General features: G+C 36.3%; 1 protein-coding gene across 2 annotated transcripts in view; it reads right to left on the reverse strand.

Annotated features, from left to right (window-relative positions):
* Nucleotides 1–1,848: 1,848 nt before the first annotated feature.
* LOC131038551 (pentatricopeptide repeat-containing protein At4g26680, mitochondrial) overlaps nt 1,849–25,413 on the reverse strand; it is a 66,029-nt gene continuing 42,464 nt past the window's right edge. Inside the window, exon 2 of one of the 2 annotated variants that reach the window (XM_059213302.1) lies at nt 1,849–2,388. The gene's annotated coding sequence lies outside the window, so the exon portion shown is untranslated. Of the gene's footprint in view, nt 2,389–2,935; nt 3,787–25,413 lie in introns of those variants that run through there. The other variant, XM_059213304.1, reaches the window with a different exon arrangement.

The raw sequence follows: 25,413 nt of genomic DNA on the forward strand, positions 1-25,413 counted from the left end.
GTACCTAGAATTGCTCCAACAGAGTTTAAGATAACAGAAAAAATGTACTCCTCTCCCACACACTTTCCATGCTTTGTTCAATTAACTAAAAAATAGGATCACTTAATTCAAAGCATGAAAATATTATGACATAAAGGGAAGTCCTACATAAGAGACTGCCATTGAATTGTTTATATACACTCTATAAAACAACATTTGAAAGAAGACAGTACCTTCTGACTTTGTTAATGGTTATGTTTCTTTAATATGGACATATGTAACGTGCTGGTATTTTACAAACCAATATATTATGCTGAAACAATAAGATTTATGAAATCTAAAATATAGATAATCTTAGTTATAAGCCCTAATTAGAAGTTATAATGGCAAATATAGAGATGTAAAAATTTAATTTTGGACCAACTGAAAATCAAAATAAATACAAAAGCAATGAATGACTCGCCAATCATCTAAACCATAGTTTTAAAACTCGTGGACTCGCCACGGACTCGCGAGTCCATGGGAGCCACGAGTCGACTCGCGAGGCGAGTCCTGGCGAGTCCATCTGAAAGACTCGCGAGTCTTTTGCAAGGACTCGCGCGAGTCTTTTGCATGGACTCGCGAGTCTTTCAGATGGACTCGTGCGACCCAGAGAAAATGTCATGCAAGCTTTAAAATTGAGTTTAACATGTGAAAAAATTAGGTCTCTCCGTCAGGATTCATATATGGAATATAACATTTAAGTATAAGTGATATACTTTAAGTTATATTCCATATATACTGTCAGGATGTTTGAGAGTGGTTTCGGACCTCCAGGAGTTATAATGCAAAATCTAGTTTTTGGAGGATTCTTCAATTTTCCAAACTTAGTCAGATTTCAGGATCAGGAAGACATTCCAGACTTAGCCAAATTTCAGGGCATTTGAAGATCAAGATGACATTCCAGACTTTAAGTTATATTCCATATATACTGTCAGGATGTTTGAGAGTGGTTTCGAACCTCCAGGAGTTATAATGCAAAATCTAGTTTTTGGAGGATTCTTCAATTTTCCAGACTTAGTCAAATTTTAGGATCTTTCGGCGATGCCCCTTGACCCCAACTTGGGGGTGTTGCCCCGAAACCCCCGTCGAAAAATATGGGGGGAAATTGCGCTGATGGAAGTAGGGAAAATTTAACCTCCGAGTCTGATTAGGCTCCATATAAAAGCATAATTAGCATTGAAGAAATCTTGGTATTATATATTTTAGAGTTGAAAGTTTGAAACTATGAGTATGTGACATGTGTAATGTTTCAATTATGGCTCTTATGTTCTCTAAATGCTTTAATTTCTTTATGTTTTTTTGTAAAACTACGGTTTTTTTTTTTGCCGAGTCCTTGCCGAGTCTTTCACGAGTCTTTCACGAGTCCGAGTCCGAGTCCAAATTTTTGGTTTGCCGAGTCCGTGGCGAGTCCGAGTTTTTCAACTATGATCTAAACTGAATGTTTGCCACAGTAACCTTTAGTCTTAGATAATATCAAAAATGCTTTTCGAGCTCAATCAATCAATGGTACCGTGATGATGTTTTTATTCAATAGAGATAAAATGCATCGTGAAAATTTTAAATCAATTATGATGAGCCAAGAAATTGGTTAGATGATTGTGTCCAGTAATGATTATCCATTCAATTCACTATTGATATGTATTCCTTGCACCATGAGGATCTATTAGTCGTTATTTTAACAAGGAGCAAATGTTGTCCGAATATGATTGCAAGACAATAGGAAATAGTTTGCAATAACATTTGAGAAGAAAGTCTTTAAGCAATGAGATGGCACATTTCAAAATTGTTTCGAAATGCGCTGCTTATCAACAAAGGATAGTTCATTTACCAAGTGAGTAACTAAAGCGTGTTGGGAAAGGCTTTTGTTGTCGTCATCGTTAAAGCTATGAAACTCATTATTGCATCCCACATAAATGTTGAATACATATTGAGTGAAGAGAAGAGGCAGACGAGGAAGGCCATAAAAAAATTGATAAAATATTTAATACATGTAATCATGGGAACTGCTCCATTTCCAAATTTCTGTCAATCATTTTTTATGATGTGGAGTAATTCCAGGACTGCAGCTATGCCCTTCTGCATTACATGGTAGTAATATCAAACATCTCTCATCCAAGAGATCACTGCAACACCCCTTGAACTGAGTGTTTGTGAGGTGACTGTTTGCAAGTAGTATTTTTCAAGGAAGCTGAATTGGCCATTATTTTTGCCAACATTGTAGACTTGAAAAGCTGTTTCTTGTCTGCATAAACAAGAAAATAAATGTTTGCCACTTTAGGGAATTGGGCATGTTCTAGCTATCATCTCTTTCTGATCCTTCTGCTCCTTTGCACAAAGACTGCTGCTTGTCAGTGTAATCCTCTTCCCCTGAAGTTGCAATATCTTGTGATTTTTCTTTCCAGATCAGAGATCCTATCAAATGTAAGGACTTAGATGATAACAGCACCTACTCGTTTATCATTTCCGGATTGGGTTCTCACTGGCATAAGTTTTCTAGCAGGCCGTCTTTGCACACATTTCTTTGCATTTAATTATCTACGATATAAAGTAATTAAATTACTCAAAATGATTATTAATTTTGCTTACTACTATCATCGTTGATTTGTAAAATTCTCCATATGATAAAAGGGTTCCTACTTAGCATCACATACTTCTTGGTTGCTAATATGAACATGATGACTTTTCTTAGTATTGCAATAAATTTGTATGTTGTATCAATATAATGAGTTTTTTCCCAATGAGGATTTAGAAAAGGAGATAAATATATAATAATCCTTTTGAATGCAGATCAAGCATAGCCAAAGAATTGTTTTTTAAATTATCAGCGTATCTAAGTACAAAAATAAACAATAAAAGGAGAAGATTTACATCATTTACATAGCGTACTTAGGGTTCCCACTAAAACAAGTGGGGCTGATTTTGAAAATTGGTAAAAGTAGGAATCAATGGTTTAAAACTTTAAACATAGAGATAAATTACTAGCTAAGTTGCACGAAGCAATATACATACATAGCACGGAGGATGCAAACATCTTATAATCTAATGTAACTTACTCCTTGTAAGTTAACGGGAGTTAAAGGAATAAAAGTAGTTGGTGACAACCCTTACCATAATGTGTAACTTACAGGAGTTAAAGAGATTTTATCTGTAGTACAATTTGCTGTGCCTTTCAAGAGGATTTTTACAGAGTTTTAAATCTAGTCTAAGTTTGTACTATATCTCCAGCTCCAAGTGAACTCTGTCTTGAGAATCAAAGATCCCATGTTATTCATCAAATGCTTATATTCTATCTATACAAGCAAGGCAATACATCTGGGCTCAGGGAGGAACCTTTAGCAGTATTGTTAAAACTACCTTATAAAACCCCGGCACTTGGCCTATGTCAAAAAATTTGTCTGATCCCATCTAGGCAACTGTTGGAAGCCCTTTTCAGAATTTTAAAAACCGTACTCCAAAATTCAGATTCTCAATTGAAATTTTAATATCATTTAGTATCAGGGAAATTACAAATGAAATCATGTATATGAAAGACATGGCATGAACTTAGAACATGAAGACCATTCCATAAAAGATATAGCAACCACCACCGTATAGATTCTTCTGGAAGACCAATAGTTGTCGCCACTAAAATCTGGATTAGCATAACCTCTGGTAGAGTACACATTTGAGGGAAAGATAGGCATTTCAGAGACATATGCAAGGAAACTTGTAGGAGCTCTTTCCTGCAGGAGATGTCTCTAGCAGGCAAGGGAAGTTCCTTGATGTCTGTTGACACTCAATGGAAGTCTCATGTCTCTACAGGCAAGGGAAGTTCCTTGATGTCTGTTGACACTCAATGGTAGTCTTTAGTTATAAGAACCAAAAGAAAAGAAAAAATAAATAAATGATTTACCTTAAGCCTTAAACAGTCAGAAGAACCCAACCAAGCCATTTCTCACTCTTTTAAAAACAGAAATTGGACAAATTTGTGAAACATACAAAACACAAAGACATAGTTTTGACAAAAAGGAGAGCAACATAAAGTTAAATAGGACGTCAGAGAGCAACCACCTCATTTTAACTTACTAATCAATGTTCATGAATTTCACTCAAATTTTTCAACTTTAAAAATCAATATTAGAGAACATATGTGCGTTTAAGCTATAACTCTGCCTTTATACCTTATTCTAAAATTGGAACCCTGGTAACAACTAAAGGAGCTCTCAATGACAAGCATCTTTAGCAAATTCAGTGCAAATGGTGGGTGGGAAAATCAGAGTCAAGATCATGGAAGGCAAACTTTTGACGTGCCTTTTCACAGAAATGGAATTAGGTTTTCTGCTTCTTACCCTAACCATATTCCTATCCGAAGGAAGGCATTTGTGCAGGTCTCTCCTCAAATAAAAATGAAGCTTTCACCATTAAAATCAGGGTAGATCATTCAGACATGGAAATAGGCATGAATTCAGGTCTATTAAAATTAAGTAGGAATCATTGGTAAGTTAGTAAATTTTTGGCCATCCTGTGACAGCAGTTTAGAAGAATGGATTTCTACCAATCCGGGTGTGAACTGTAGGATGGAATTACTACCTAAGGTTTCTTGTGGTTTCCTGCTCTTCCAAAGAATCAATGACCAAAATTTTAAAGAACTCATGGGCTGTGGATGGAGCAGAGTTCTTTCTATTTTGATCCACTCTCATGCAATGTCTCCAAAAACCCCATGTGGATTAGGCTCTACAGCATTCCTACAGTACCTGGACATCTCTGCCTTGGCAAAAATTGGTAAATGGTAACACACTTGGAGAGTTTATCGGTGTGAATGAGAATGTCAAGGAGGGCAATCCAGGTTGTTTGTACAAATTTGCATTAAACAGGATTTATCCAAATCTCTTCTGAAAACTGTTGTTCAGGAAACTGCAGCAGTGGACTGGATTCAAAATATCAATATGGAAGGTCCAAGCCCTAAGTGTTTCCTCTGTCACAAACTGGGCCATAGAAAAGCTATATTGCAGGCAGTGGCAAAACTCGATCGGGAACCTTCTTGCTTTGAAAAGGAAAAGACCAATGATGACAATGAGCAAGCACTCAGAGATAATGCCAGTGCTCCTTCACTTCATGAACTGGCTGTGGAAAATGAAATCACAATACCTCTGGCTTGCAGCTCTCCTATCTTGGATGAAGATTTGAAAAAGGAAAAGATTTGGAAGAAATAGACAACATTGTTACTAATGAGATCTTGCAGATTTCTCAAACGGAATCCTCAAAATTAAAGGCAAAATATGGAATCAAAAACAAAAAAGGCAGATAATCAGCAACTGAGAAGACTAAAGAATATATCCGTGCTGGAAGATAAACTGTTCTTAGCAGCTTCTCAACTCCGAAGGCAAGGAGGGGGAAATCCCCTCCTTAGAAGAAATGATTGTCCTTTCATGGAATGTTACGGTTTTGAGCATCCCTAACAAGTGACACTTAGTCAACTGTCAGTTAGAAACAGAAAAGCCTGATATAATTCTTCTTCAAGAATTGAAATTAGATAATGTGGACGTTCTCTTTTTTTTTTTCTAAAGGTAACAATGACAAGGCAATTTTATACGTGCTGATAGTGCCTCTGGCAGTCTAGGTATTCTTTGGAATCCTGCTTTTGTAGGATCACAATTCTGGGGTCTGGGCAAAATTGCCAACAGAGCATAGCAACAAGTTTTTCTTTAAATCTGGTTTCTCATCTTTATTATAATTATGGAAACTGTGTCAAACAATTTAGTATGGTTTTAAGATCTTTTCAGATGAGTTACTTATTGTACAAGGGAATTTTAATGTCATCGTATCTCAAATGATAAGTTTGGAAAAATTTCCAAACTAACACAATCTCAAGTTGCCTTGTCAAACTTTGTCAATAATTGGTGTCTAGAAGACTCTATTACCAAAAAAATGGCCTTTTCACCTTGAATAATCAAGGTTGCACAGACACAAGAAACAGATACGGGTATGGTATTGGAAATGGATACTGCTATTTTTCGTGTCCTCTCATTTGAATATGGCAGGATACACATTCATAAAAAAAAACACACATATATTTAACACAATTTTCTAAGTTATTAAAGAAACTTTTCATTACTGTAAAAGCAATATGGACACAAATTAATATCCTGCAAAAAAAATTAATAAAATTATAAAATATAAATAATTATAAAAAGAGTTTATAAAACACAAATTATAATTTATAAATTGATTTCAGAATGTAATTGAAATAATTTATAATATATGTATAATATTTATTATTTCAAATTTAATTTTACCAAAATATAGAAATTAAAAAGATCTTTAATTAAATGCACAATAAATATCAAATTTAAATTAATTATGTTTATTTAAATTAATTATGTTTTTATAATAAATTTAATATATTAATAACTTAATAAAAACAAAATAAATATGTTATATTTAACTATTATTTAATTTCATCAAAATTAATAATTTTATAATACATAATAAATTATTATAAATAAAAATAAAAAATTAGAAGTTTAACTTTTACAAGTAAAATGAAATAATTAAAAATCGATTAATATAAATTTTTAATCTACAAATAATAGAGTTACAAACCTAGCTTAAATCGATTAATAAAATTCATAAATTTTTAACATATATCCAAAGTTATATTAAAAAAATTCAAAATACTACAATATAAACAGGCAGGCACTCGAAGCGCACGAATGAAATGATCCTGCGCAGAAGGGAAAAACACAAACAAAGGAGGAAAAGCGAGGAAAATGTGATGCTGCCAGAAAGAATTTACCTAATCTTGCAGGGAGAAATTGTGCTGAGAGCTCGCCAATTCATGCAATGGAAATGAAACACTGCAGAGACTTTTATTCTATAGAAACAAAAACTTTCTTTTATGACTAAATTTACAGTTAACTGCAGATGTATTTCCAAATTCGACTATATTTATAGTTAACTGTAAATGTAATTTCCAAATTCGACTAAATTTAGAGTTAAATGCAATAAATTTTCAGGTTCGACTATTTTTTTTTTAATTGATCCCAGCCAATCCGGCACGGGAATAAAAAGGGCAAGTTACTAAGTACGCAAGGAAACAATTTTTAGGCCATACCGTCTTTGTATCCATACAAGGTACGGCAGTACACATACCAAGGGGGGGTGGCATTTCTGGTAACTTTGTGAATAATAGAAGATTGTGCATCAGTTACATAGCAGAGAGAGGGTGAAGAAGATGGAACACAATAAAATATTTGTCCAATTTGGGGAATGGATCTTTTTCCTATCAAGACTCAAAGTTTGGAGGGACTCTCCCCCATGGAGAGCCCTTTCAAATTCAAAAACATGTGATTCCAGTATCCTTCTTTCATGGACTGCATGAAAATTGGTGGCAAATAGCCTTTCCTTCAATTCAAGGGGCATAAATGTTGAAATTTGCTGAAAATTTGTTCTATTTGGAAGACTACCTCAAATACATTTTGTGGAAAAATTAAGATTGGAACCAGAGATTGTTGGGCTGAATGAAACAATTCTTTCTTATGGTCTGGATCAAACATCTTTCTTTAAAGAAGAAGCCCTAATAGCAGAATTGCACGAAATCCCCCAATGGGAAGAAACCTTTTGAGGGTAGAAGTCAAGGGAAATTTGGCTGAAAGAGGGAGACAAGAACACCAAATTTTTCCATCACTCAACCAAACATAAAAGACAAACAAATCACATTTCTTCAATTTCTACCAAGGATAGTACAAACCTCATAGATCCTGTCAAAATAAATAGGAATTTGTTCAATTATTGAAGATCTCCTTGGTTGAAAAGAGGCCTCAGGCTTAAATAGTCAAAATGCTCTTATAATCAACATCCAGCCCTTAGCGAGGCTTGAACAAAATATGACACTTATGGCTCCTTTCATGGAAGGGGAAATCAAATTGGCTTTATTCCAAATGAAGATTGATAAAGCTATCAGTCCTAATGGATTTCTGGTGGGATTTATTTCTAAAATGTTGGAACTTTCTGAAGAATTTCCAATTGGCCGACAGACTTATATTGGAGCACAGCATGCTTACCCAAAAGCAGTAACTTTTGCATGGACTTCAATTTGCGAGAAGATCCTCACAAGGATACAAACTAATGAAAGTAGGTTTTGCAAGCCCTTCCAGGTTTATGTCATGTTCAAAGCAAGGGATTGGTTGATCATTTACTCATTCACTGCCCCTTGACCCTAGCTTATTGGAGTTGGCTATGTGCTAGATTGAGTTAGTCAAGGGCTCTGCCGGACACTGTTCTAAAACATTTTATATGTTGGTCGATTTTGAATAAGAATCACTATTTCCGTGCATATAGAATTTGAATCCTTTGCTAATTTAGCATATTTGGAAAGAAAATACTGCAAGATATTCAAAGAATCTTCATTGAATCTCGAAACCTTTCTTTCTAGATGAGACACTGGTATCTTAGAAATTGCTATAAACAAAGTCAGAGACCAATCCACGAAAACCAAGATCTTCTCTTAATGGGACAAGGAGATTCTATGCAGATGGACTTCACTACGCTTCACCCCCATTCAAGGAAGAGAAGATAAATCCCAAAAGACAAATAAGGAACTTAATCGAAAACTCCTCTTATAGCTGATTCCTACAAATTAAATTTAGCTTCAAGAGGGAATCCAATCCCTCGGGTGCAGGATGTGTCATCCTTGATCACCTAGGCCAAATGTTGAAAGCCACCTAAAAGAAGTTACCATGGGGAGCAAACGAATCTTTGGCCAATGTTTTGATTATGGACCTTCAATTTGCATCTCAAGCATGGATCAAGTAATTACATAGTGAAGGTGACTCTGTGGTCCTAATTCAAGCTATTCATAGTAAACTATGTTACCCATCTGGCCCCTATAGAGCCCGGGTCCTGGAGCCATCCTGTGAGAACCTAGATGAACCTAAGGCTATGATTGTTGGAAATATTGTCATTGATGTCAAAGGCAAGCCATCCTGTGAGAACCTAGATGAACCTAAGGCTATGATTGTTGGAAATATTGTCATTGATGTCAAAGGCAATCAGTTGAGATTGTTAGAAGTGTTATCATTGATGTCAGGAAATTTATTATTGATGTAAAAGCAAATGAATAAGATTGTTTATTGATGTATAAGAAGAAGAATGTCATATACTTTAATACGCAACAATCTATCAGAAGGAAGAATGACATGTCCTCAAATCTAAATCAAGCCGACTTATATAGTAATATGAAATACAACGCATGATGGCTGGCAGTGATCAAACAGAGGTAATATAAATGAAATTAATAATTATGATGGCCATAAGAAGAACAGACTGGTGACCAGCCAATATGTTTCAGATTTGGCAAAGAACATGTAGGATGACTTCATAAAGAAACAGTGATCAGAATAAGTTCGATTTATTAAGATACAGTAATGCAGAGATAGCAATCTGTATTGAAGTAATCAATATCTATATTCAGCGATCTCCTTAGCATAATACCTCAGTGATTCATTTGAAGATTAATGTTAATACAGAACCCAACAAAGAAACATGTATATCTATAGATAAGAACAGTAACTACAAGCAATTAGACGTGAATGATGGAAGGAGATGTGATTACATCAAATCAATTTGAAGGCAGCGCTGTTGACTGAAGATTACATTAAAGATTTGCTTGCTAAATAATATGAATATGCAAGACCGGCAATAACAAAGATTAATGTACATTCAAAGAATGTTTACTTAATATAATGCAGCGATATGTATGTTGAATAAATATGGATCAGAAGATAAAAAGCAATATAATTATGGAGTGAAAGAGTATGACAAGGGAAATGCTTATGCCTAGATTACGATAAGCACAGAAGCTATCGCAGAATGGAAGAAGGAAGAGATCGATCATTAGCGGAGAGATTTTTTGTTTCGGATGGACTACAACTTAAGACAGACGTGGCATAATGTCGAGAAAATAATTCAGTCATAAAGACTTTGACTTCATGCTTCGAATTCATATCAGATCTCTACTTGCGATATCATTTAAGAGAATGCAGAGTGGGAAAAATGTACTGAGGCAATAATCATCCATATAAAGAATGCACAGTGATGGTCATTAAAGTAGCGAGATAAATGAAATGGTGAGATGACTATGAGCAGCGATTTGATATAAAGTAAAGGGATATTCTTTAATACAGGAATTTAGTACTTCATTCTGAACATCGACTTAGTTTCAGCGATTCATCAAAAGTGGAATAGGTTAATAATATGCATCGGTATATGAACATGCTGGGCCGACTCATTTATACCATAACCGACTTCATGTTTTAAGAACATACAGTGATTCTTAGAACAGCGACTAAAATGACTATACAGTGCACAGATGTTAATGAAGTTAATTAAAAAGCCTCATGTACACGTTGAATGTCAAGAAAAGAAATAACACTTCAAACTGATTGGAAGGACAGTCTGAATGTAAACAAACACTGGTGTTGGCTGGCAGCGATTAGAGCCTTAACAAGGCAGCAGTCAAATGCATTAAGTGCAGTATATCTTTATCCTTGTCCTTATTAGACGACTTAATCACATAACAAATACACTCAATATTTGCTAAACAAAAACATAACTTATAATGTTAAGAGGTGCGTGATTATCTCTCATACAGTACGGGTTAATGAAGAAATGCGATTCATGTTTTTAAATGAATAATATGCAGCGAAAATATGATTAAGATTATTGTTTGCAATAAAAAATTAAAAAAAGGTGCGATATGTTCTATGGAAAGAGACGTGATTAAGGTATTAACTTGTAAGAAAACATATATAATAAAACACACTCAGCAATAAAAAAAATTAGTATTTGAAATGAAAGGGTGCGATTAAGAAGCAAGTTTAAAAGTAGTATTCATTCAAAAGATTATCATCATTTAGAAATACAGTTAGTTGTGGAAAGAGTTACATCTCTTCAAAGAGTTTTCTTTGTTTGAAAAGATGTCTTCCTTCAAATGTAATTGAAAAGTGTCAGTGAGTGTAGAAAAAAATAAGTTTTTAGAGAGAAACGAGAGTGATATGTAAAGATATAAAAGATATGTATATGCAGATATAAAAGAGGAATATGTGCAGATTTAAAAAGATGTATGCAGATATATAAGAGGAATGTATGCAAATATAAATGGGGAATTTATGCAGAAAATGTAGATGTAAATATGAGAACATGCGGATGTGAATTGGGAAGGAGAGTATATGCAGATTTGAAGAGTTTGCTATTGTCCATCATCCGTTGTTATAGCAACATTGTCAAGGTGGAATTTCAGATTTAAGTGAAATGGGTTGGTGCTCACAGATTCTGAAGTAGGAGTTGGTGCTTCCAGTGGGTTGGTGCTCACATAATCAGATTTGGGAGTTGGTGCTCCCAATGGGTTGGTGCTCACAAACAAACTTAGGGGTTGGTACCTCTAGTAGGTTTGTGCCTACGAACATTGTAAAAGAAGATATGCATATAAAAGCATTGATTTGTCGTGGTTTTCTCTCGTAAGGGTTTCCATGTATATATCTTGTGTTCTACTTGTGTTCATCTTAGTTAGATCACATATGAATGTTGGTATGCAATGAATAAGTTAATGAGATAAGTTATATACTTGTGATTGAAGTTGAAAAAGTTTAAATTGGTAAAATTTATTGTTATACTGACTCACACCACCACCACCCCCCATGCGCTCTTCAATGATGTCCCCTTCCTAAGCTACAAACAGCTTGTTGATTGTTAGCTTATTCTTTGGGTTCCCATAGGCTAATGTGGTTTGGTTACGGGACTCCTTGAGTTTTAGAGACTTGTAGTTCAGCCAATATGGCCTTTCCAGGTGTTTCTATGATCTCAAGCCATTAGAAGGTTTGTGTCATTAGAAGATTTGTGATGACACTTTCTGAGGTGTTTTTAAACAATTAACCATTATGGCTATTTTTAGTAAGTCACAGTTCCAGCACCGACTTGGTCTTTTGGTAGTGGTTACCCCCCTGGCATAGTCGGTCGTTGAATCAGATGTTTGGTGATTATTTTAATCCGGGATATTATTTTATTTTAAAAATGTTAATGTTAAAAAGTTAAATTAAATACATTTTATTAACTTTTTTAAGAAGTGACTTTATATGTGGATGCCAAAGAAATTGTTTAGAAGTTAAATTAATGTCATAATTTCAAGGGGCGTCCAAACTGGGAGACAAGGAAATTCAAAAATAAAGTAAAATTTATTTTCCCAAGGTGGGTGTGGGGTTTTGGGGAGAAGAAATAAAAGTTTTATGGAGCTCATTTTGCTACTCATACTTCAGAATTGGCAAGAGGCTATTGTTGGTCTAAACTTCATTCATCCAAGGGCTTTGTGAGGACGAAAACCCTCATAGAGGACATCAACTGCAGAAGTGAAAGATCTTTCCCTGTTTGATTTGCAACTGGTTTCATTCAAGAACTACACAGGAGCTTCATTGTTGAGAATTTCATCTTGTAGTGCAAAGTTTTGGAGGGCAAATCGTTGGACAGAATTGTAGGAGACATTGCAGCATATTTAAAGAGCATTAAATGCAGATTTTACCTCCATAAATGTTGGTTGTGCCATTCCATGTGCAAGCCATACAGTTTAGAGGGGACCATGAACTTCCTAGGGAAAAACACCTAGGTTTTGGTACATATTTTTGCAGGTAAAGGGGCTTCTAAGAGCCTGCTATGCACAGTGATAGTGTGGAATTGGAGCAGCTAGGGTTTGCTGAGGTTTGACATTTTTTTTGGAACTTCAATTTGCTGATTATGGACAATTACCAGACTTATTTAGAACAGCAACGAATGGGTATTTTGAATTGTTTTGGCTATCTGGGTATTAATTAATGATAAGAAATTTCCACAATCCATGATATTATGATGATGCTGAATCCATGATATTATGATGATGCTGTTTCTGGATTAAATTGTGTACAGTTTTTTCGATCAATGCTTCGGATCACACTTTGTGATCCATCATCAGGATGAAATAGAAATAAAGCAATCAAAAAATCACTATCCAAACTTCCATTAATATTATGCTGTCCAAACTTTGTATTAGTTTTGAAAATTATTGCAGCTTGTGGGTATTTCAATAAATTAAAAATATCAATGTTTATTCCATTTGAGTATTGTTGCAAACATTTCTATTTGATTGTATGCTTCATATTATCATTAAAAATTTAAAGCCCATATACAACATTCAAAAAAACACCAAAAAAAATATAAAGTGTATATTATAGTGGTATTAGAGCAGTGTATCCTGGCATCTTGGAGGGTTTAGCACACCATTATTACCTAAGAAGAAATAGATCAAACCCTAACATCAAAGATCCACCAGAATCCATTTGCAGGTGTTGAAAGGGTTGAAGTAAATATGGGTGACAGAGAGCACAAGAGCATAGAGACCACCAAGAACCAAGCACAAGAGATATTCTCAATGATCTGGCTAGAGGACAACCTGAGTTACAATAGAATATAGCTCAAATGTGTACACTAATGACTCAACATATTTTGGGGAATAACAATAATAATAATAACAATGGCAGAAATAATGGTGGAAACAATGGACATTGCAAGAACAATGGAAATGCGGATGGTTCAGTCAATAAGGGGTCTGTAATGTCCCTACTTTTAAATATAATTTAATAATAATAATAAAATTAAAATACAAAAGAATTCAAATAAAAAAATTAAATTAAAATATAAAAAAAAATATAATTAATTAAATTTAATTAAGTTAATGAATGGTCAAAAGACATGGAAGGAAAAGTTGACTCCCTCAACAATGAGGTATAAAAGGGAGAAGAGAACCTCATTTGAGAGGGGGATAATTTGGGAATCAGAAATGCAGATCTGATTTAAATAAAAAGTGCAGATCTAAATGTGAAAGTTTGTGTCCCTTTCAAAGGGCAGAAATACTGAAGAGTTGCACTCTTTCAATGGTGAAAGGGTGTGTCTCTTGCCAAAGGGTATAAATGATGAAGAGGTGTGACCTCTCCTCACGTTGAAAGATATAAAGGAAAGGAATCAAAAGCATCTAGAGAGATCACCATTGATCAGATCAGATCAGAACTGTTACTAAGTTACAGGTAACATCCTTGTTCTTGGTGGTATGCATGGGGATGTGCTTACTATGTATGCTTAATATATGAAGTCTGATAATGTTTTTATGCAGAATTTAATGGTAATATTAATATAGAGTTTACGGTTCTGGAGAAATCGGAATCGAAGCTTTGGAGCTTGCTCATATCCACATAATAATACTAGGGGGAAAGGCATCTTTCTGGTGAGGACTTTCTGAGCAATAATATTACATATATATACTGGTTGTACATAACAGCATTGGTAAATATTTGAGATAGATAATAATTAAAATTCTATATCTTAATATTCTGAATATATGTGTACCGAAGTCTGGTTTTGGCATAATACTAGGGGGAACTGCTGTATAAGGCACCCTACATGATTATATTAGGTAGGGGAACTGCTATATAAGGCACCCTACATGATCATATTGAGTAGGGGAACTGTTACATAAGACACCCTATGTGATCATAACAAGTAGGAGAACTGTTACATAAGACACCCTACATGATCATAACAAGTAGGGGAACTGTTACATAAGACACCCTACATGACCTTAATGAGTAGGGGAACTGTTATATAAGACACCCTACATGACCTTAATGAGTAAGGGAACTGTTGTATAAGACACCCAACATGACCTTAATGAGTAAGGCAACTGTTGTATAAGACACCCTACATGATCACGCTTGAATAATTAAACAAAGACACCCTATCAACCCTGTATGATAGCATACAGTATCGAGGCTGACTCGATCATAAATTATCACTGATTCTATTATATAAGTCTCTTTTATACTCTACTTAATCATTTTTGCATATAGTCTTTACATGGTTATTTCTTTATGTAATTTGTATGTATCTTTCTGACCTTGTTTTTGCAGGTTATCTACCCCAGGGGATAAGGTATTTCCCTAAACCCTTAACCAAAGAATAAAAAAAAACATAATTAAAGCACTTGAATAATAGGGGACATTACAGGGGCTGCAAATCAGCGCACTAGGGCTAAAATAGTCAACTCAAGACCTCTAAATCCTAACTTTCCACCAAGGAGTAATCCTCAAGTTGAAAATGAACCAACACAACAAGAGTTGCAGGATCAAATTTTGCAAGCTTGGAGAGATTCACGTGCTCATTTTCAGACTGAAATGTCTTTCCGTGATTATATGAATCTCAGGTTGAAACACAAGCCACATAGAGGTGAGGTGGTAGACCTCGTAATTAGGACTTGCAGAGGAAGGTTGGTAAACTATCAATTCCCTATTATAATGGATTTGGAAAAACTACAGCTAGGGCATGGGTGTAGAAACTAGATACTTATTTCTAGTGTTGTCCTAATTTTTTAATTTTCAAAAATTTGACAACCCCTACCAATTTTTGGCTTAAATATGTCGCTTTTATCTCTAAGGCGCATTTTACGAGGTAAAAACTCATATTGGTTAGCATCTAATCATATGCATGAATGTTTTTGTCTTCTTATTTCAAGTCTTGATCATGTTTGGTTGCCGTTTTTTCCCTTATTTGTGCAATTTCGGGTTTTAAGCAAATGACTGCAAGTTGTAGGAAATTTTTAATTGTATTACAAGTAAATTCATCATATACTTTTAATCAGGCCTTAAGGACCCGATTACAAATTAGACTTATTTTCTCTTGCAAATATGTAAAGCAATATGTTTGCTTGTAATCGGGTGTTTAGATCCCAATTACAAGTATGTCTTGTAAAGCCCAAAGTGGGCGTTTTTGTGCTTGCTTCGGGCCTCTTGAAACCTGATTTTTCTCTTCTTGCTTGCCTCGCGATAAAGAAGGGTTTCCGTTTTGATTGCATTTATGGTGTGTTTGGGTTGCGATAAAAGTGTTCCTCCTAGCTTGCTTTTTAGAACCTTTGAGTGAAGAGTTTTGAATCATTTCATCTTTCCATTTGGAGCTGCATCTGGAGTTTGGGCGAGTTTTCTTTCCATCTCTTTGGGGGTTTTGTTTGGAGGTAAGTACGATTTGGCTTTTTATTTCTCTCATTTTTTTTGTTTTTGTGCTGATGTTAGGACCGCGCCTCTCCCATTGTTTTTCTCCCTATGTCGTATGTGTCATTTCTTTGAATCAAATGCATACTATTGATTGAAAAAGTGTGTGTGATGCATTTTGTGAAGAAAGTATCAACTTCTCTTTGTGCGTCGCATCTGCACTTGCAATCGGTTTTAAAACCCCTAATTGCATGTTGTGTGATCATTTCTTATCTCCTTTTATTTACAATAGGTTTTCAAACTCTCATTTGCAAGCTGGTTTCTCCCATAGTTTTCATGATACAAGCTTATTCTTTCCACTAGTATATTGTCATCTTGCGCATATGTAGTCGGGTCTTAAAGACCCGATTACAAGATTACATTCACCTTACTACATGCTAATTTGCAGTCGGGTCTTCAAGACCCGACTGCAAGCCTATTAATACCATTCATTTGCTTTCACAATTACTTGCAATCGGGTCTTCGAGACCCGATTGCAAGCAATTTCCAGACATACAAGACTTGTTCACTTGCAATCGGGTCCCCCAGACCTGATTTCAAGTGCAAAGTATGAAGATTTTTCCCTATCATCACATTAGCCTTTCCCACCTTTTCAAGCCTGCACATCCTAAATTCACTCTGCTTGCAATCCACCCCTCAAGATCCGAAATTCCACCCTTGTCATTATCAAAGCCTTATCCGTAATGCATCAATCAAGCTTATCCTTTCATTTTTCACTTTTTCCATGATAAATATCATGAAAGAGAGAAGGATAGGCTTTGTTTTCCCAAGTTCTTTCATTTGAAGCAAGTGTCATGGCATCTCCAATAGCCTGCGAAGATGTTTTAACTCTTTGGAGTTTTCATCGTAGTGTTGCAGATTCATGTTCAATGAAAGAAGAGCCAGCGTCTCCTTCCAACAAGAAAATGAAATACAAGTATGATAAGTATCAAAATGAAATTGCTCCTTCTCAAGTGAGCTCTCCTATTGATGAAAAATTAAGGACACAGAGATCAGACATGTTGATATGTCTGAGTTTCTTGAAAGAGCGGAAGGATCGCCAAGTTGTGGCATGCAGTTGCTCCTAAATAATCATATCCACTTGGTTTCTACTTTCCCAGTGGTAGCCTTGGAGCCAAAGTTTGTTCTTGCCTGCGTTGCTCATTTTGACGGTGGATCTAGGACGATCAAAGATGATGATGACAATATCATTATCAGATTGGGTGCAGAAACCATCGATAAGATCTTCAAATTTCCCACTGCCCCGGTATATGCAAATATCTCCATGAAGAGTGCTCTGGATCAATATAATCAGAAGAGATTAGATTGAATAAGATATATCAACTCAAAATGGATCAAGACTCCCAAGACCTGTTTCTCTAGATGGCCCAAATTATATCGGTATGATTTCATTGAGGAAGTTAGTGATATGATCACACTTCTGAGCAGGATAATGGGGTTGAAACAGTCCAATGTATTTGATATTTGGATGTACAAATACATTGTAGTCATGAGGAGAGGGCAATCTCATATCTTCTAGGGTGAAATCATCAATGATAACCTTTGTGAGCAATTGTCACAAGTTTGAACCACCCTTACCTTCTACATGAATTCCTACTTAGAGTACATAGCAGCGTCACTTAGACAATTTCCTGGTCTTTCTACCAAAGGTGACAGGTCGTCGGTACTGGTATGGAAATATTACGAGCAACTCACTTTGAGACCCAATAGGATTCATTATAGGAGGGTGCAAGATGCCTTCTTTGCCCACTTCATGTGTTTATTCAATAAAACACTCAAGAACAAGAGAGTGTCTGAGGCAGCCTGGAAGAAGGTGAATGAGTATGGATGCTTGTTTCTTCAGTTTCCAACTTTCACTTACATGAGAGTTGGATGTTTTGAAGATCAGCCATATATGCTTCCCAAATATCCTACTAATAAGATCATCCTAATGGAGTTGGCTAGGTAGTTGATGATGGTTCATGCGGTCTAGTTAGCTAGCCATAAGTTAGGCATCAACATATCTTCTCACAATCCACTACAAATTGGCCGATATTCCTTGACAACCTCAGCAAAAGCCAAAGCAATGGAGACAGAACTTCAAGAAGTCAAGTTGAAGAAGCTCAAGGTGAGAAAGGACTTTGATTATCCAAGGATGAAAGACAAAATCAAAAGAGCCTTCACTCATGTTTATCGCCTTGAGGACATATGGGTTGATCTTCGTACAGAAGAGGATATCAAGAGAATGGACTATAGCAGGCTTACTTTGGAGCAGATTGTGGATCTAGATCTGACCAAGAATCCAGAAGGCATGGTAGATGACAGGAAAATCCTTGATCCATAGTATACAGAACAAAGGGTTGTGTTGAGGCTCCTCTTCCGTCTCCCCAATGGTCACAGAAGGAGTGTACCTCAATCTTTGATAGATTTTAGCCCATCCTTGCCAACACCAATGCTTGGCTGAAAAATAATAATGTCAAAACCATTAAGATCAAGGTTGGGGCGGAAAGTGATTCAGCAGGACCAGTTGGGTGTCAGTCTGAAGTTAGGGTCAAATCCAAAGAGGGTGCTTCTTCCTCAGGCACCAGGATCAAGCTAAGAGTGAGTAGGGCTTTAGTTATTCCTCCACAAGAGTTATCATTGAAGGGAAAAGAGAATCCTCGAGTGCAAATTCATGTCATTGACCCTGAGGATGAAGCACATGAGGAGAATACAGCAGGATCCCCTCCTGCTATGGACTCAAATTCTCCTCACACGATCATTACCCAATTGTCTTTAGATGTTCCCATGTCTCCAATTGACACAGATGTGGATTCTTTCTCTACAATCCATGTGGATCCTGTTATGCCAAGTGCATCTGTTTGCACAAATGTATCATCATCAATTGCAGAAATACTTGTAGATAGTTCTCACGGCGACTTGGAGAGCGTTTTTGATGTTAATCCTTCATATGCCATTCTCTTGAGCATATCACTTCAGGAAATTGATAATTCTGTTGTAAGTTTTGATAAGTTCATGTCTGAAGCTTGCCATGATTTGTCATCCGAGGAAAGACTTGTCGCTGTCCAGATTGAGGCTTCACCTAGAGTGACAACTTACCTATAGGGAGAGCCTGTTCCTACACAAACCATAGTTGTTGTCACAAATGCGAGCTCATTAGATCTACCCCCATGGTTAAGTTCAATCACTCTTAAGAGGAAGAAGCAAGAGACTTCTCCTAATGTGTTTGATTTTCAGCAGCTTAGGAAATCTAACCCAAGGGTTGCTAAGAAAGCAAAAACAATCTCGCAAGTGGTTGTGGACAGCAATAAAATCAAATATGCAGAAGTGGTAGAACCTCAAACTAATAAACCACTAGAAGAAATGCAACTATCTGATTACAAGTTCACAAGGGTGGAACTAGGAAAGCAAACACGTGCTAGGATAATGCATGATGCTCAAGACTCAGTAGTGTTGTGAGGTATTCACACATCGCCCCATCACAAATGGGGAACCCCACTCTTTTCTGCTTTCTAGGGTAGTCTTAGAGTTCTTAGCTATTAGCCTTTGCATTAGAGGGGTATAGATGATCAAGAAGCCAAGAGTTAGGTGGATAGCCTTGTGTGAGGTGTGAAGTGAGTGAGTTTGTTAACCTTTAGTAACATCTAGATCACATGAGGAGTAAAGCCCATCATGAGTTCAAACAAAGAATGAATGAGAAGTTCATCCTAGGACCTCATGTTGAACATGGAATAACACATTAAAGTTGAGAGAGTGAGCGAAAGAGAGTTAGAATTCTGATTTTAAATCACTTCATGACCATCACTTTTGGAGCGAATTTCCACTGGGAGCCTTGTCTGAGTGTGAGTTTTTTGAATGGAGATAGTAAGCATGGTTTTGATTTGAGAGCACCTCAAGTGCTCCTTTGCAGCAAAGTTTACTTCATGTGCTCCTTGATAGGAGCAAATTTTGCATTTTAGGCCTTCATAGGGAAAGTTTGACATGGTTTTGTGAATGAAAGCTTGAGAAACCTAAAGATTGAACTGATGAAACAATGAAGTAATGAAGGAAGGGTTCATTTTGGTTTTCATATTCACCTTCAAGCCCAAGGGAGCAAACTTCAGCTTCAAGCCCTGGGGAGTGAACTTCATCTTCAAGGCAGGAGGAGCGAGCTTAATGTCTTAAGCTAGGGGAGCGAACTTCATGTTTGAGCATAGAAGAGTGAACTTCATGATTTGAAGGAGGAGAGCGAACTTCATGATTTGAAGGAGGAGAGCAAACTTCATGTTTGAGCATAGGGGAGCAAACTTCATGATTTGAAGGAGGAGAGCGAAATTCGTTTTTGGAAGTAGGGGAGCGAAATTCATGTTTGGAGGTAGGAGAGCGAAGTTGTTCCAAGAGCCTTATCTTGCAAGTTTGAATGGAGAGAATGAAACAAGGCAAGTGAACAAACACTTAGTATTCAATTTCAAGCCACTTCATCTCCAAGCCCCCAGGAGCGAACTTCAAGAATTGAAGGAGGAGAGCAAACTCCAAGAATTGAGCTAGAGGAGTGAACTTCATGTTTGGAGGTAGGAGAGCGAATTTTCCCTAAGAGCCTTGTTTGAGTGTATGTTCAAGTTTGAGTGTTTAAATGAGATAACTTTAAGAACCTAAGGATTGAATCAATAAAGCAAGAAAGTGATTGAAGAAAAGTTTGTTTGAAATTAACTTCATCTTGAAGCCCCCAAGAGCGAAGTTCATGTTTGAGCACAAGAGAGTGAACTTCACATTTGAGCACAGGAGAGTGAACTTCATGAATCAAAGGACAAGAGCGAACTTCATCTTCAAGGGTAGGGGAGCGAACTTCACTTTCAAGCACACAGGAGTGAACTTCATGATTTAAGACGGAAGAGCGAACTTCATGATTTAAGCTATAGGAGCGAACTTCACAAATTGAGAGAGGGGAGCGAACTTCATGAGTTGAGGTAGAGGAGCGAATTTGTCTCATTTGCCCAAAATAAGATGCAAAACTCCTAATAGATCATTTCCTTAAGCTGATTTGATGTCTTAACATGCTTAGGAGAGAACAATTTTAGAGGGTTACTGATAGTTCTGATACTTAATGCTAAGTACAGATGCTAAGCTAATAAGATGAGAGGGGGGGGTGAATCATACAAACTTAATCTTCCATAAAAACAACAGATTCAACCTCAGTAACATATACTTCAGCAATATAACCAAAACTGCTAAACATGCAAACTCAAAAGCATATAAACATCATAACACTCATAACACCAGATTTAACGTGGAAACCCAAATAGGGAAAAACCACTGTGGGATTTCGGACCCACTAAGAAATATACTCTTCTAGAGTATGCTCGGTTAAAAGCAAATCCTGTTAAAGATTACAAACACATTGCTAGATGTGACCCGGTTAAGGGATTTCCCTCAGATCTGTTAGGATCTTCACCTTGTTAGAAGTGATCTTGTTAAAGGATTTCAAACACTCAATCAGAATGTCACCTTGCTAGAGAGTTTTACAAATAGGACTGTTAAGTCCACTCGGTTAAGAGATTTTCTATCACTTCACAAAATAACAGTAATAAAAAACTATCTGCAACTTCACATCTAAAATGCTAAAGTAGATTCTTATTTGCTCAATACAATAGGACTTATCTTGTCCATATGTTGGGCTCTATACTCTGTTATTCAAACAGGTCTTCAAGCTTCAGTGCTCGGTAATCACTATGTAGCATCCCTGTGCATACACTTGCCCACATACATTGTTTATCAACAGTTCCTTATTTATAAATAATTCACCAACCGCTTAATCTCCTTGATCACATATCCCATGATCAATCACAGCCATCAGATCTTCAAACTTGACCAGGTTCAATGTATCCTTCGATCTGAAAACGTTTTACCCCGCCTTGGAACTTGCATACATTTCTTGGAACTTGTGCTAGGGTATTGCGGTTCAATCTGAGCTGTAGATCTTCCTGCCAATTTTCGTTTACCATAGATTCTTTAACAAACTTCATGCACAGCATACCAATCATTTAATCAGTTCCAGCTCATCAGCTTCCTTCATTAAATAATGCTTTTATTCATTCAATGCATTCTGTTACTACTCGGTTGCAACTCGGTAAATACTAAACTTCACTCGATAGACATTCTGCCTTCATTAACTGATAGCGATAACCTTAGGGTTTACCGACTAGGTTCTTTGCTCGGTAACATAGTATAGTATTAACCTTACAATCAACAACATATGTAGGATATCAAAACAATCTAAACATCATGATCTCATCATTGTCTAACTCGGTAATAGTTGCCCATTGAATAACTTATTCCTCCTCTTATTCATCACATTCTTTTTGTGTCTTTTACCGACATCTTTTTACTCATCAAATCATACTTCTTAAGATATGGCAACATCATACTGAATTAGAAAATCAATTTCTTGACATCAATGACAAAATAATAATATTAAGACAGTAAACATTCTTAATCAGTTATATCCATAATCATCAACAACCTTCTCAATATCCTTATTGAAATGCCAACAATCTCTCTTTGTTTGTTATAATGCCAACAGTTACTTCATGTGCTCGCCTAGTGGAGTGAAATTCATGTCTTCCACTCCTAGAGCAAAATTCTTCTATAGGCCTTCCCTTAGGTTAGTTTGATATGTTTTCATCAATGAATGGTTAAAAGCAAGTTCATATCACTTCATGTACATCAAGGGAAGAGCGAACTTCAAGGTGCCCCTTCCTTAGAGCGACCTCAACTTCAAGTGCTTCTCCATGAAGGCGAATTCTCCCTAAATGCTCTTATTACACCTGCAAACCACATGAAATCACATAATTATATCAAATTAGGAGGTTATGTAGAAGGTATATATCATGTATGTTTGATGCTCATTTGTTTATTTTGCAGGAGATGAAGAAAGAAATATGGGGGATCACTTTGGAGGAGGATTGAAACAAGTCTCGCAAGGATCAAATTTCAACATCAACATTAAGATACAAGAAAGATATCCTCAAGGGAACTTCATAGACAACCACAATGCAATGTCCCCTTTTTTGCTCTAGTTTGTTTTGGGGACTACTGGCCAATTCCGAGACCCGTTGGTTAGTCAGAGGCGGAATTAGAGTTTCCTATTTTCTACGAGGATGTTTTAGCATTTTGGTGGCTTGCATGTTGGAATTTCACAGTTCTGATTTTGGATTTCTTCTGAGTTTTCAAAGAGATTCGCAACGGTGTGACATGCAACTAAATCTGAGGATTTTTTTGAACTTACTATTTTTAGTAAGTGGGATCGAGGACAGCTTAATTTTCTGGGTTTTTCTGGGTTTTTAGAGAGCCTCACAATGGTGTGACATGCAAACAAATCCGAAGACGTTTTTGGACTTACTATTTTTAGTAAGTTGTGACGGCTGCTCAAAATGTGGTTAAAATGCATTTGGACACATTATTTTTAGCAGTATGCTATTTTTAGCAAGGTTACAGCGGATCAGTTCAAATGGCTATTTCTGGTAGGTCAATTTGAACAATTGGTCTTGCAGCATTTTTGAAGCTATTTTGGCAAGTCTGAGCTTATGTTGGGCGACTTCATGGTTGAGGAAAAATATTTTATAAGTGAATTATTTATAAGGCATGATGGACGCCTTAGAAAGAAATAAGTTAATTTTATGAAATAATTCACTTTATTACCTTGGACGCCATAACACACTTTATTGATATTTTTATGAAGGTATATTGTAATGGTTAAGCCTTATATTTATTTTATTTAGACTTGGACGACTTGGAGAGGAGAAATAATATTTTTATCCTAAGTCTATTTGGCGAAATATTTTACCTTCACAATGGGGGGCTAAAATGCGGTTTAATTTTATAACTTATGGTTGGATGCCTTTGGAGGAAATACTCATTAAAAAGGTTTATACTTGGTGTTATTTTGGCATTGGCTAAAGTTGGCGTCCACTTGAGGGAATAATGTATTTGTTGCCAAATAAAATATTATTATTCCTTAGGCAATTTGATGAGGAAATGAAATGAAGTGAAATGAAACACAAATTAAAGGAAATTTGAATGTTGTTGTTTAGTCCCACATTGGAGGGAAAGGGAGATTCGATTTGGGAGAAGGTTATAAATAAGTGCCTTGGCCTTCATTTGAGACTATCTTTGAGCAAATTTATAACAAAGTGCTGTCAAAATGCAAAGTGAAGCTTCAGGGAACGCTTACCTCCTAGCCATTGCTTGATTTCTTGCTTGCAATATAGCAACTAGTTGAGCCAGAGCCTACTCTTCATTCAGAGGAGTGGATTGAAGATAATGTTGCAGATTTATGTATTGTTTTCTGATCTTTGGAAGTGCTTTACAGTGTTCTTGTTTATGGTTGCGGAGTGTGCTGAAATAGATTCTTGGTTTCGGGCCTCAATGTGTCATTCTTCTCGTTCTGGGTATTTCTTCTATCTCTTTGTGGTTTGGGCGATTCATTTTGTGAGTTTGTAGAGTCTAAAATGGTGTTTGGGATTTTATTTTTGCAAAATCGTACCCTAGCTGGCTGTACCATGTGGCTGAGTGCTTTGGGATGCGTGCATAAATTATTGGGGTCAGTTTGCCATGTTTTGTTGTCCTAGGATTGATCGCCTACCTCCTAGTGATCATATGCTTTCAGTTTCATGTCATTCTGTTAAAATTTGAGGGAGTTGTGAGTGTTTTAGTGGGATTTGGTGTTGCTAGTCTGTGTGTTTTCAGCGTGTTGAGAGTATATCAGATTTAGAGATTTCTGAGTTTGGAGTGTTTTTTCTTGTGTGGAGAGTCCCTTGTACTTGTGGAGCTGGTTGAGCAATACGTGCAGTTGTGTTCAGTGATTTGTCTTTGTTGCAAACATGAAAATTATTGTAATGTTGAATAGTAGTACTATCAGCAAATTATATTTGGAATTGCTGTTCATTTCCCACTGAAAAAGTGGAAGAGGCTGGCTTGCCGCCTATATCTGAATTTTGTAATACTGTCCTCCCGCTGCATAAGCGGTAGAGTTGATTGTTAATTTCATTCCTAGTCCTCCCGCTGGATAAGCGGTTGTCCTTGGTCGGTTTACCACCAAGTGATTTTCAGTGTTTTCAATATCCCGATGTATAAGCGGAAGGGGTTGGCTTGCCGTCCAAGCATTGTAATAATTTCCAATGATTTGAAGCTAACGATCCCCTCGACACCGTATGCTCTCACCTTCCCATGTTGGCAACTTGGCGATCAGAAAGTGGAAGGGTTGCATTTTCAGTATTATTGTCTTTTCATTTGCTAACCGTAACGGGTTCTTGTTCTGTTGTAAACTGGAAATTATCAA

Source organism: Cryptomeria japonica, chromosome 10 (assembly GCF_030272615.1).
Source record: "Cryptomeria japonica chromosome 10, Sugi_1.0, whole genome shotgun sequence".
Classification (NCBI taxonomy): domain Eukaryota; kingdom Viridiplantae; phylum Streptophyta; class Pinopsida; order Cupressales; family Cupressaceae; genus Cryptomeria; species Cryptomeria japonica.